We start from the raw sequence: 12,200 nt of genomic DNA on the forward strand, positions 1-12,200 counted from the left end.
CTCATTAAAGTCTTTCAAAGCTGCTTGTCTTTATAATGGTGTTTTTATCATATACATTATCCTCCTGGTTCTGCTTACTTTACTCTGTATCAGTTCATGCAAGTCTTTCCAGGTTTCTTTGCCTCCGACCCTTTTGTTATATCTCTTTAGAAAAAAAATTTTGGCACATGTAAAATAATACAGGAACTATATTTCTATCCCAATTGGTTTAATGCCTTTCCCAGAATGATACAGGGTCATTTATGATTGCGGCTCTCTATCCATCACGGTCATGTTGCAAGTCTGGATGATGGGTCTCATGTGTTTGTTGATATCATTGTTCCTAAGATGTGGTACACAGAGCTGAACACAGCATTCTGTACATGATCTGAGGGCAGAGGGGCTAGGCCCTTCCTCCTCTTGGACATTATGCTGTTATGAATGCAACTTAAGCTTGTTCACTTTGGGGGCTGCCATGTCGCTCTGTTGACTACGTGGAGCTCATAGTTTACTACTACTTCCCAGATACTTTTCACAGGAATTGTTGTCTAGTCAGGCTTCCCACATATTGTGTTCCTGCAGTTGGTTTTTTGAAACTAAATGTAAGACTTTCTATTTTTTGGGTACACTGACTTATATATATACATATATGTGTGTGTATATTTATACATATGAGTGTGTATATATATATATATATATACACACACGAATGTGTGTGTATATGTGTATGTGTTTTATTACAAACAAGGCAATTTATTAATGAATCTGGTTTGGTTTGTGCTAATGCTTCTTGGTGGTAGCTGTCACCTGTCCAGCAATTTTGTCCTGATTTCTCTATCCCTGAGGTGTCAGCTTTGGCCCCATCCTGGTCCTTCTCCACCATCTTGAGGCCCTCCAGGGCTTGCAGGACCCTTGCAGGACCTTCAGCATGCTCTTGGAGCCTCTGCTAAAGTGACTGGGCATGACCCCACTGTGCTGGCACCCACCGTAGATATTGGTCGTGGATCTCACACCTGCACTGCCTCAGAGGTACAGGTGATGGGGCTGTGGAGGCAGCCCATGTGTAGAACCAGTTCTTGTCATAGGGTGCCAGCTTCTTATACTTGGCCAATTTGACCATGTCCATGCATCTGGGACTTTTCAGCTTCCCCGACTTTTTCAGGAAGGCAGCCAGGGCTCAGATGAACTCCTGTCCTTTGCCATGAAGCAAGGTATTGTGCGGGCTCCCCTTGGCCAGCCAGGGGAAAGCTGAAATTTATATTTACATGGAAAAGAATATACATTTGTTTTGATTAACTTTCATCTTATTAGATTCTACTGATTGAGTTATTGGATGATAAATCTCTTTTAGCACAGTAGCCATCCTCCCAAGTATTGTTCACAACATAAAGAGATTTGGGAGATTCTCTTACTCTCAACTTGTAGGCTCTACCCAGGAAAACTGGGAAAATGTATGGATGATATTCCCCAGAACTGGAACCAGTTCTTGCCCCACTTGTGAGAATGTAGCAAACAATTTTATGGAAGAAAATTTTATCAAAATAAGGTGGAAAATTGAACAGGAATTTTTGAATGAGCAGACATTAGTTGTAAAGACGCAGCTAACTTCCTGGCTTCACTTAAATGTGAATGTGCCTTCCCTCCTCACCTCTGCCTCTTGACAGCCTTGGACTTTCTTAGGAGGCCTTCCTAGTCCCCCCAAGTCACTTTAGCCTTCTCCTCTAAGATTAGCTTTCTTCTATTCTGTATGTATCATGTATGCCTCTTTGTTTCTACATTGTCTCCTTCATTAGTATGTAAACTCCTTGGCATGGACTGGGCTTTTGTCTCTTTGTATCCTCAGTACTTCGCACAGTGCTAGGCACATAGTAATTATTTACTACTGCTTATTGATTGATTGAATATGAGAACTCCCTTGACTGAGATCTTCTCCTTAAAAGATCCTGGTTTGGTTGCTACTAACTACTGGTGGAACTAGCGGTGATGGGAAGAAGGGTTGTGGATTTCTATCATTCCTTTTTTCTTTTCTGTTTCTCGCAGCTTCTCCTGGTTGTCTCCTCTCCATACAACTGTCAGTCCATGCAACAGTTCCTCAAGCAAAGTGGAACTCATCTTTCTATGTCATCTTTCTTTTGTATGACTAAGGCAAAATACTCTAGGAACTTCTTGCCATGGCTCAGTCCTTAAGGATTGTCCTTTTCTCTCTTTTCTTGTGTCTCCACTTAACAGAGCTCCATTCATCATAGTGCCAACTTTGTGGTGAGTGTGCTTTCTTTTCCCCACTTACTTGAATAGAAGAGGGAAATGGAAAGGGAAGATATTTTATCACCCACTAAACTGTGCTCTCTAGATCAGGAGAAGGAGGCAAATGGTTCAGAAATGATACTTTTTAAAGGAGTTCTTCTTCAAATGTAAGTTACCTGTTCTGCAACAACCCTCTGACTCTCTGGGATTTTGGTTTAGATATTCCCAATCTTTATATCTCCCAATCTTTTTTAAACATATGTACCCTGAGAATCCAGATAGGTGAAATAGACTGATTATTATTCATCATTGTGCTCATATTAAAAAATATTTGTGTAGCTACATTCTGAAGGTGAACATTTAATTCAATAAATAGTTATGAAGTGTAATAAATTTATTAAACCATGTGCAAGGTATTAGGAATATAAAGACAAAATTGTAACAGTCCCTGATCTCAAGGAGCTCACTATGTATTCTATGCAACATGGGGTTTATAATCCATAGGGCCAAAGGGTTATAGATTAAATCTGAGAGGGGGACCTTAGAGGCTATATTTTCTAACTCTTTCATTTTACAGTTGAGAAAAATGAGACGTAGGGAGGTTAAATAACTTTGCCCAAATTCACATAGTTAGTGTTAGAGGAAGGATGTAACCACAATTGCTTTGACTCTAGAACCCCTTCATCTGGGCCAAGTAGTTGGTGGAATGGATAGAGATGGACTTGGAGTCAGGAAGACCTGGGTTTAATTCCTATTCCAAACTTTTACTAGCTGTGTGACTACGAGCAAGGCATTAACCTCTCTCAGCCCCAGCTGCCTCATCTGTAAAATGGGAACAAATCTAGTGCCAATTTTATAAGGTTATTGTGGGAATCAAATGGGACAACACAAGAAAAATGCTTTGCAAATCTTGGAATGCTATATAAATGCTAGCCAGTCATCAAGTGAACAACAATCATTTACTATGTAGCTGGCATATGCTAAAGTGTTGGTGATATAAAGAAAGAAACAGTCTCTGTTCTCGGGGAGCTCCTAGTTTAATGGGGGAGATGATATACCAACAACTAAGTGTAAATGAGATGGATAACCGGATCAATTGCAGATAACCTTAGGAGGAAGGCACCGGCATTAAGAGGGAGTGGAAAGGTTTCTTGCAAAGGTGGAATTTTAGCTAGGACCTGAAGAAAGCCAAGAGATGAGGAGGGAGAGAATCCAGGTAAGGGGTCAGTCGGTGAAAACAAGAGTACAGAGTCAGGAGTATGTGAAACACAGAAGAGGCCAGAATCACAGAGATTGTAGAAAGGAATGAAGTGTAAGATTTCTGGGAAGGTAGGAAGTGGCAAGGTTATGAAGGGCTTTAGAAGCCAAACAGCGTTACCATTATGTTGTGGTTGTGGTTGCTATTTTGGGACTATTGCCTAGGCAAAGAGACACATGGGACTTCATTCTTTTAGCCCATCAACAAATCGACAAATACTTCTTCATAAATGCCCACTACATCCCAGGCACCGTGCTTAAACCCTGGGGATACAATAACCAAAACAAAGCAGCGCCTGGCCTCAGGAGCTTGCGTACTCTGATCATGAGTGCCTCCTCCTTCGGGGAGTCCATTCAGATTTTAAAAATCCTCTGAACTTTCTTTGGTCTTCCGTCCTGAGGATGATTCTCCAAGACCATTTGGCTTGTTGTGTCTCTGCATCCCTCGCTTTCTTGCCCTCCCCTCCTCTTGTTTAGTGCCAGTTTCTCCTTTTTCATACAACCTAGCTTTTCATGAAACTCCCCTCTGCCATCCAAATTTGTTTCCTGCCACAGCCCTTTGCAACCTCACCTTGCATTTTACTGCAGGATCATCTCTTTGCTTACTTGTCCAGCCTTTTAAGAAGAAATTGATCTCTGGAACTTGAAAGCAGAGGTAATTTACATTCTCTAATTATAGCAATGAAGTGCAGTTTGAGACACGGACTGTGTGAAAAGCATAGTTTAAAATTCAGCGGTGTCTTGCTATTAAAATCTAACAGTCTTAGTGCCCCCATTCTCTGTGCATGTCAGTGGCTCTTAATCTGCCCTTCATGCTTTCATTATCTGGTACTGCTACTTGCCTCTTTGGTACCTACTGGAGGCTGTAGACCTGGGGGTTCAGTATGGCAGCCCCTGGCCCCACCGTGATAACCTTACTAAAATCTGGTGTGGGATGCCTCATTCATTTTGACACCAGAGAACCTGCGTTAGAATCCTGTCAGCTGTCAAAGTGATCTTCCCAAAAGTTCATGTCCATAACCTTGTCGTCCTCCCCCCACATTTAATAAACTCCAATGACTTCTCATGACCTCCAGCTTCAAAGAGACCAGTCTTAGTAAGAGTGGTACAAAGATGTCAATGGTTCTGTAACATAAGAGCTGTGACTTATCAACCCCCATGTATAACTTTGGCTATATACGCCACTTGCCCTATGTGCCTAATTCATGGTGTTCTCAATATGTATCCACAAATATGTGTCCAATTCTCCTGCTGATGCTGGGTGTATTTGTGGGAAAGTCAGCCCCAGGTTTATGGGGGAAATATTTTGCTGTTGCTTTAAAAAAAAATCCTTATTTCATGAAATGCCTTATTTGATATAATTATGCAATCGGACTGACTAGTAAATGTAAAAACATTGGTTTTTGTAAGTGAAGTTGCTCATTGACAAAGATTTTATGGGACAAGGGCCCCTAGAGCAAATTTCGTAAGCCTGAAGTAGATGTAAACTGGAAGACCTCATCCCAGACACTATAATATTATATACATGGATTATTGTGGGAGAGTCAGGAGACTTTTATTCTCTGTTTTGCTACAGAATAGATTGTGGATAGAGTGTGTTGTCTTGGACAGGTTGCTTGTTGTGAACTTTTCCTTTCTTAGTAGATGGAGATACCACATATGGCCAAATGATGAGAGTAGTCAGTTTTCAGAGAAAGAAATCCAAGTTATTAATAGCTATATGAAAAATGCCCTAAATCACTAATAATTAGAGAAATGAAATTTAAAACAACTCTAAAGTACCATCATCAGTTGAGCTAAGATGACAGAAAAGGAAAATGACAAATGCTGGAGGGGTTATGGGAAAACAGGTACACTAATGCATTGTTGATGGAGCTGTAAACTAGTCCAACCATTCTGGAAAGTAATTTGGAACTACACTCAAGAAGTCATTATACTGTACCATTATATTGACCAGTCAATAATGCTACTAAGTCTATATCCCAAAGAGATCAAAGAAGGAGGAAAAGGAGTCATATATACAAAAATATTTGTAGCTCTCTTTGTGATGACAAAGAATTGGAAACCAAGCGGGTACCTATCTATTTGGGGAATGATTTGGTTGAACAAGTTATGGTATATGAAGGTGATGCAATACTATAGTGCTAAAAGAGATTATGAAAGGAATGGTTTCAGCAAAACTTGGGAAGAACTGTGACAATTGATGCAAAGTGAAGTGAGTAGGATCAGGAGAATAGTTTATACAGTAACAGGAATATTGTAAAGATAATAAACTTTTAAAGACTTGGTAAGAAGACCAACTGTGACTCCAAAAGACTCATTGTGAAACATGCTATCTATCTCCAGATAGAGAGCTGATGGACTTAGAGGGCAAATTGAAGCATATCTTCCTTCCTTCCTTCCTCCCTCCCTTCCTTCCTTCCTTCCTTCCTTCCTTCCTTCCTTCCTTCCTTCCTTCCTTCCTTCCTTCCTTCCTTCCTTCTTTCTCTTACTCCTCCTCCTCTATCTTATGGTTAATGAGGAAATTTGTTTTGTATGACATATATACTTGTAATAGATTTTATTTTTTTTCGCTTTCTCAAAGAGTGGGGGGAGGAAGGGATGGTTTTTAGAAAAACCTGGGAAGACTTGTATGAACTGATAGAAAATGAAGTGAGCAGACTCAAAAGAATAATTTATGCAGTAACAGTAATATTGTAAAGATAAAAAGGGGAAGAAGAGAATTCAGAAATGAAAATAAACTTGAATTTTAAAAAATGGGGATATTAACCTAGTTCTCTTTATCTCATTGGGATGACTACATACTTCACTCCTGGAAAGGTAGAGGTCCTAGAACTCTTGAAAAGGTGGCAGAGAATATATTAACATTTCATACTCCTGACACCTATCTGGGCTACCACTTAAATAACCTCTTCCAATTCAAAGTGAAAAACGATCGGCAGAAACCTGGTTTCAGATCGAGTTCTTGTGAAGGCATATAATATCATGCCTGTCTCCCAACGGGTGCCATCTGTTCTCATTAGAGTGATAAAGCAGCTACAGATCGGGTAGGGAAGGGGGTCTCCAGGTGCACAGACAGAAGTCTGCTTTCTCAGATTATTTTCTGTTAGGGTTTCTTTTGGGGGAGGGACGGTAGTGTTATTTAGTTTTGTTTTCGTCTTTGTCTGGCAAGCTCAAAGAATTCCTGTCCTACTTTCTAAGAGAACAATCACCTAAATGTTTTTTAGGAAATTAAGTCTGGGGGAAAAAAGATCTTGTTGAGATGGGATATAATGGCTCCTTTACCCACACGCTGTGCTTTGCCAATTCACAACAGAGAAATATTGCAAAAGTTCAGAGCCAAAGTTGATGTGCACACCAATTGCTTAAAAAAAGATTTTGGGGACAGCAATTTTTTTCCCTTTGGCATTCATTTTGGAGAGATATTTTCTGCCAATGTTGAAAAACAGAATCCTATCATTGTCCTCTGTATTTGAAGGTGATACTACCAAGAGAGTTGATTTTTCTTTGAAACTGTGTGCCTCCAAAGGAGGACATAGAAACATTGGGAGTACAAAGAAACACAAAAAACTGATTGCTGCTCTCAGTGAATTCACGTTCTAATGGGGGAGATAACATGTAAATTATAGATGTGTATTTAAAATACCTACAATGTAAATGGAAGATAATCTCTCATGGAAGGGACTGGTGTGCAGGAGAAGGACTGGGAAAGGGTTCCTGCAGAAGGTGAGATTTGTGCTGAGGCTTTAAGGCAGCCAGAAGAAAAAAGTGAGCAAGGAGTACATTCTGGCCATGGGGACAGCCAATACCAAATGCAAGGAATCAGGAGATGAAGGACCAAGTGCAGGGAAGAGAAAGTAGCTCAAGGTAGCTGAGTTGTTGAATATGCAGAGGAGAGTAATGTGTAAGAATTCTGGAAAGATAGGAGGGAACCAACATATAATGCTTTCAGTGCCAAGTAGAACTTTTTAGATTTGATCCTGGAAATAGTAGAGGGCCAATGGAGTTTATTGCATAGGATGGTGACATAGTAAGATTTACACTTTAGGAAAATCACTTTGGCAGCTGAGTTGAGGATATGTTGAAGAGGGGTAGAGGTTTGAGAAAGGGAAGCCAATTAGAAGGCTATCAAAAGAGTTCAGTTGAAAAGTGATGAGGTCTATCTATAGCAGGGTGAAGGAAAGAGGACATATATAAGAGAAGTTGTGAATTTAGAAATAATATTTTATAACAGATTGGATATGTAGGGTGAATCGGAGTAAGGAGTTGAGGAGGGCTCCAAGGTTGTGAAGCTGGGTGACTGGGAGGATGTTAGTGCCCTTGATAGTAGAAGAAATACCAGGAAGAGGGGAGAGTTTTGGAGGAAAGGTAATGAATTCTGTTTTAGTCATGATGAATTTGAGAAGTCTATGGGACACCAGATTCAAAAGGTCCAAGAAGCAGTTGGTGATTTGAAACTGGAGCTTAGGGGAGAGATGAAAGCTGGATACATAGATCTAGAAATAATCTGCTTAGAGGTGATAGTTGAACTCATGGGAGTTGAGAAGCTTATGCAGTGAGATGTTATAGAGGGAAAAGAGAAGAGGGCCCAAGATAGAAGCTTGAGGGAAATTCACAGTCAGTGGGCATCATGTTGATGAAGATATGGCAAAGGAGACTAAGAAAATATGGGTAAACAGGCAGTAGGAGAATCAGGAAAGAGTAGTCATGTATAAGAGAGGGTTTCCTAGAAGAGATGGTGATGTACAATGTGAAAGTTTCCTGAGAGGTCAAAAAGAATGAAGACTTAGAAAAAACCATTATATTTGGTAATTAAGAGACAACCAGCAACTTTGAAGAGAGCAGTTTTATTTGAATAATAAGGTCAGAAGCTAGACGACAGAGGGTTTAGAAGAGAGTTAGAGGAGAGGAAAGGGAGTGGAGATACCTGGCATAGGCAATTAATTGTCTCAATGAGTCTGGCTGAGCTTGGGGTGATGATTGGCTGAAGCGAAGGTTCTTTAAGGATGGGGGAGATATGCGCATGTTTGTAGGCAGCAGGGAAGGAGGCAATGAAGGGCAAAGACTGAAGGGTAGAGAGAGGATCTGGAATCTCTTTAGTGCTCTTTATTGCTAATTCCCATGTTTTAGTGATAACTTAGCTAAAAAGCCTCTATTATTCATGCCACCTAAGAAATGTTTTTGGCGGTGATGGTGGAGTTCTTGTACCCATGCACTATTGATAATGGCAATAGCTATCGTTTACACAATGATTTACAGAACCTCTGATTTGAGCCTTGCCACAACCTCATAAGAATTATTCTATAGGCTTTATTATCTGCATTTCATAGAAGAGGAGACTCAGAAAAGTTAAACTACTTACCCATGGTCACAAAGGTAGTATCAGAAGTGACTTGAACCAGGTAGATCTTCTAGACTCTAAGCTGAGTGAGTACTCTATCCACTCTATCTACAATCTATCGCTAGTAGATGTATATGAGTTAATGATGTCCTTAGCATTATTCTTCTCTCCTTTAATATTTAATTTCCTTTAATAATTCTTTATTATTTCATTTTTCTCTGCTCTAGATCTTACACTCACAATTGGCTGTAAGCATGACTCTGAGGTAGAAAAGGTCTGTCTTTGGGCCTTGGCCCCCTCACTATTATAGGTTCATAGCTTAAGAGGTGGGAGGCACCTACATGTATGTGCCTTTTCCTGATGTCAAACCTTTTCATTTTTTGGATTAGTACCCTTTGGGGTCCCTATGCTCTATCTCATACAATAGAATACTTAGAAGCAGAGTGTTTAAATGAACAGCTCTTTTATGAAAATCATTCTAACACCTTCAGGTAGCAGTGATTCTCAAGGCAGTTATAAAGCAGTCCAGAAAATAAATAATAATAGCTAGCATTTAAATAAAAACACCTAAATAAGAGCAAATTAAAGCAAATGAGAAATAATTTTAAAAATAGGTCAGCAAGATGGCTCCCTGCAGTCTCAGAAACTTCCTGACCAAGGCTTAAAAAAAACTTTTAGGCTCTTGTGAATATGGCCCCCAACTGGGTGGCCCCCAACTGAGTGCTAGAATCTATTATCTAGATAAATTTACCCTGGGGGGCACAGTTAACTCCAACTGCCCCAAGTCTGCCCCACAACCTCATGTTTTCAACAATGCTGGCTAGTGTTGTGGGATTATCACAAATTAACTCACAGCTCTCCGATTCCTGGGCCACAACATACATTCCTCTTATTCTTGCCTATCTATACTGTGGGCTTAAAGTTTTACACAACCACAACTGCCCACTCCCTCATTCTCATAGCAAATGGGGCTAGTATGAACCTATTGCTGTATATGTAGAGTTAAAATGAACTCCAGAGGTTACTTAGTCCAACCTTCCCATTTTATAGATGAGGACACTGACACTTTGGAAGTTTAAGGTTGGTGTCAGAGGTAGACTTTGAACTAAGGTCCTCTGACTGCAGAATGAGTGTTTTTTCCTCTGTACCAATTTCCAAGGGCCTTTTTTTTGCCTGTTTCATCCCTCCAGGCTCTTCCTTCTAGCAAAGGTACCAGTTGATGAAATTAGTTTTGCCTCTTCCCCTGGGTAGTTATAGTTAAATAGGGAACACAAAGAGTCAATACCTTCCAAGCTCTAAGGAAAGAGATCTGTAATAGTGGAATTATAGGAGCTGGGTTAAGGAGCAAAGAGCAGGGTGATCCCACCATCATAGCCTTGATTTCTGAAGTTGGCCCAGCTTTTCTCCCACTTCTCTAGATTTAGGATTGCAGTGTTTAAGACCACTGCCATCACTATATCTTAAAGATAACCAGATGAGTTAAGATAGAACCCTGTAGTCTGTTTTCACATGGGGAAATGCCCCACAGGCAAAGTGTCTAATTTAGCCTGAACATGCTGTGTTCTGACAGCAGCTGCAGCTCCTTCCCCATGGGAGGTCTCTGGTGCTCCCTCCTCCTCTTTCCTGCTGCCTTCAAACTCTCTCCTGACTCCTCTCCTTTTCTCCCTTCCTCTCTCCTCACTTTTAGGACTACAGTACATGGTCTTAGAAAGGACCTTGGAATCTTGAAGCACAACTTTCCCTCATTTTATACAGATCAGCAAATTGAGGGGCTGGGATGTTATAATTTGCTGAGCATCACGTAGATAGTAAGTAGCAGATTACAGTGGGGCAATAGAGATTTCAGACCCAGAAATCTCTCTGAGGTTTCGATTTTATTGCTTCTCCAGTCCTCCAGGGGAAGGATTCATTATCATACCTTGAAACTTTGTCTTTATATCTGAGAGAAATCTTGGTTTAAGACTATGTGCAGACAGATCATGATTGGAGTAGAGGTGGAGTGAAGGGTGGTGGTGCACTCCAGTCTCGCCTTGGTGGGTAAACGTTCCAAGGCCTGAAGTAACTCAAGGACAAAGACATTTTTTCTCTAAAGATAGAGTTCTGGCAAGCCACCCAGGCTGCTATCTTTCCTAGTTAGTTCTGTCCAAGTAGCCACGTTTCAAGGCCAATGGCAGAGACTGAAATTCTTTCAAGGAAGAATTCTCAGAATGGAGAGAGACTTTTTGTCTATGTCTACGCATTTCTGCGAAGCCTCCCCAGCCAGTATTATCCATTAGATTACCCAATCTTTCCACACTGATTTCATGTGACTCCTTCTCTTATACTCTGTGGCCAATGTAGGGGAGTACTTGGTGTTCATTGGAGGAAACATTCCAATTCATGGCTCTGGATCTGCACATTCTAATCCCCTATCCCTGAAATGCTCTCCTTGTCTGTGATTCTTGGAATCCCTTGTTGCTGTCAAGTCTCAGCTCAAGTGCAGCCTCCAAAGTACTATAGTTCTTTCTTTATCCTTCAGCTTAAGATCATATATCCCATAATAAATATTTGTCAAATAAATGACTTTGGCCATTGAAACACAGAGCAAAGAATGGCACTGAGGTAGGGTTCCTTGAACAGGAAGGAAATATTGCACAGATATGGATAAACAGATATGGAAAGAAAGAGGTTTTCAAAAACGTTATTTTATTTTTAATTTATAGAATAAAATAAACACTTCTATAATATAACATAATAAAAAAGATGATTGAATATGAAACTGCAAATCTGTTATGTACAGAGATTTGGCAGCTTTCCTAAGACTGGGTCAAGTCAATCAAGTATCTGGTCAATTAAATTAAAAAGTCAGTCCAATGACTGAACAAATCATTTGGTGAATTCTACTAAAGCAACTGAGCTGGGTGAACTTGGAGGTCCAGCCAAAGCAAATCAGAGTGTCTATACTGGCAAGAATCAATGCAAAATTATAGACTTTTGCATTGTGTAAAATCAATGGACTGCTGGGGAGTCTGGCTGCAATGATTGTGGTAGATTCAGTCTGTTTCTAAAACACAACAATGACAATTTGCGTTAGCTTGATAAGAGGGTATCGCAGATAGGATTTCTATGGCAAATCTAATAGATCTCATCTTTGTAACCTTGTCCCTGCATTATGTCCCAGAATGGGAGGGGCTGCATTGTTAGGTGACCATTTATTTTCTATCTTATTCATTCATTTTATTTAAAGTTAAAAAAGTGTTATTGATGTGTTTTATTTTTTATACTACAGTCACAGAACCCTGTTAGGACTGGGGACTGGATGTATGATTTTATTGTTAGAGGAAACTCTCAGGTGTGGAAACTCCTGTTGTGAATTGGGTGGGCGCATTCTCTACAACTT

At 40.2% G+C, this 12,200-nt stretch overlaps 1 pseudogene; it reads right to left on the minus strand.

The window, feature by feature from the left end:
* Positions 1-759: 759 nt before the first annotated feature.
* LOC140512098 (small ribosomal subunit protein eS19-like) overlaps positions 760-12,200 on the minus strand; it is a 122,702-nt pseudogene continuing 111,261 nt past the window's right edge.

Source organism: Notamacropus eugenii, chromosome 6 (assembly GCF_028372415.1).
Source record: "Notamacropus eugenii isolate mMacEug1 chromosome 6, mMacEug1.pri_v2, whole genome shotgun sequence".
NCBI lineage: Eukaryota > Metazoa > Chordata > Mammalia > Diprotodontia > Macropodidae > Notamacropus > Notamacropus eugenii.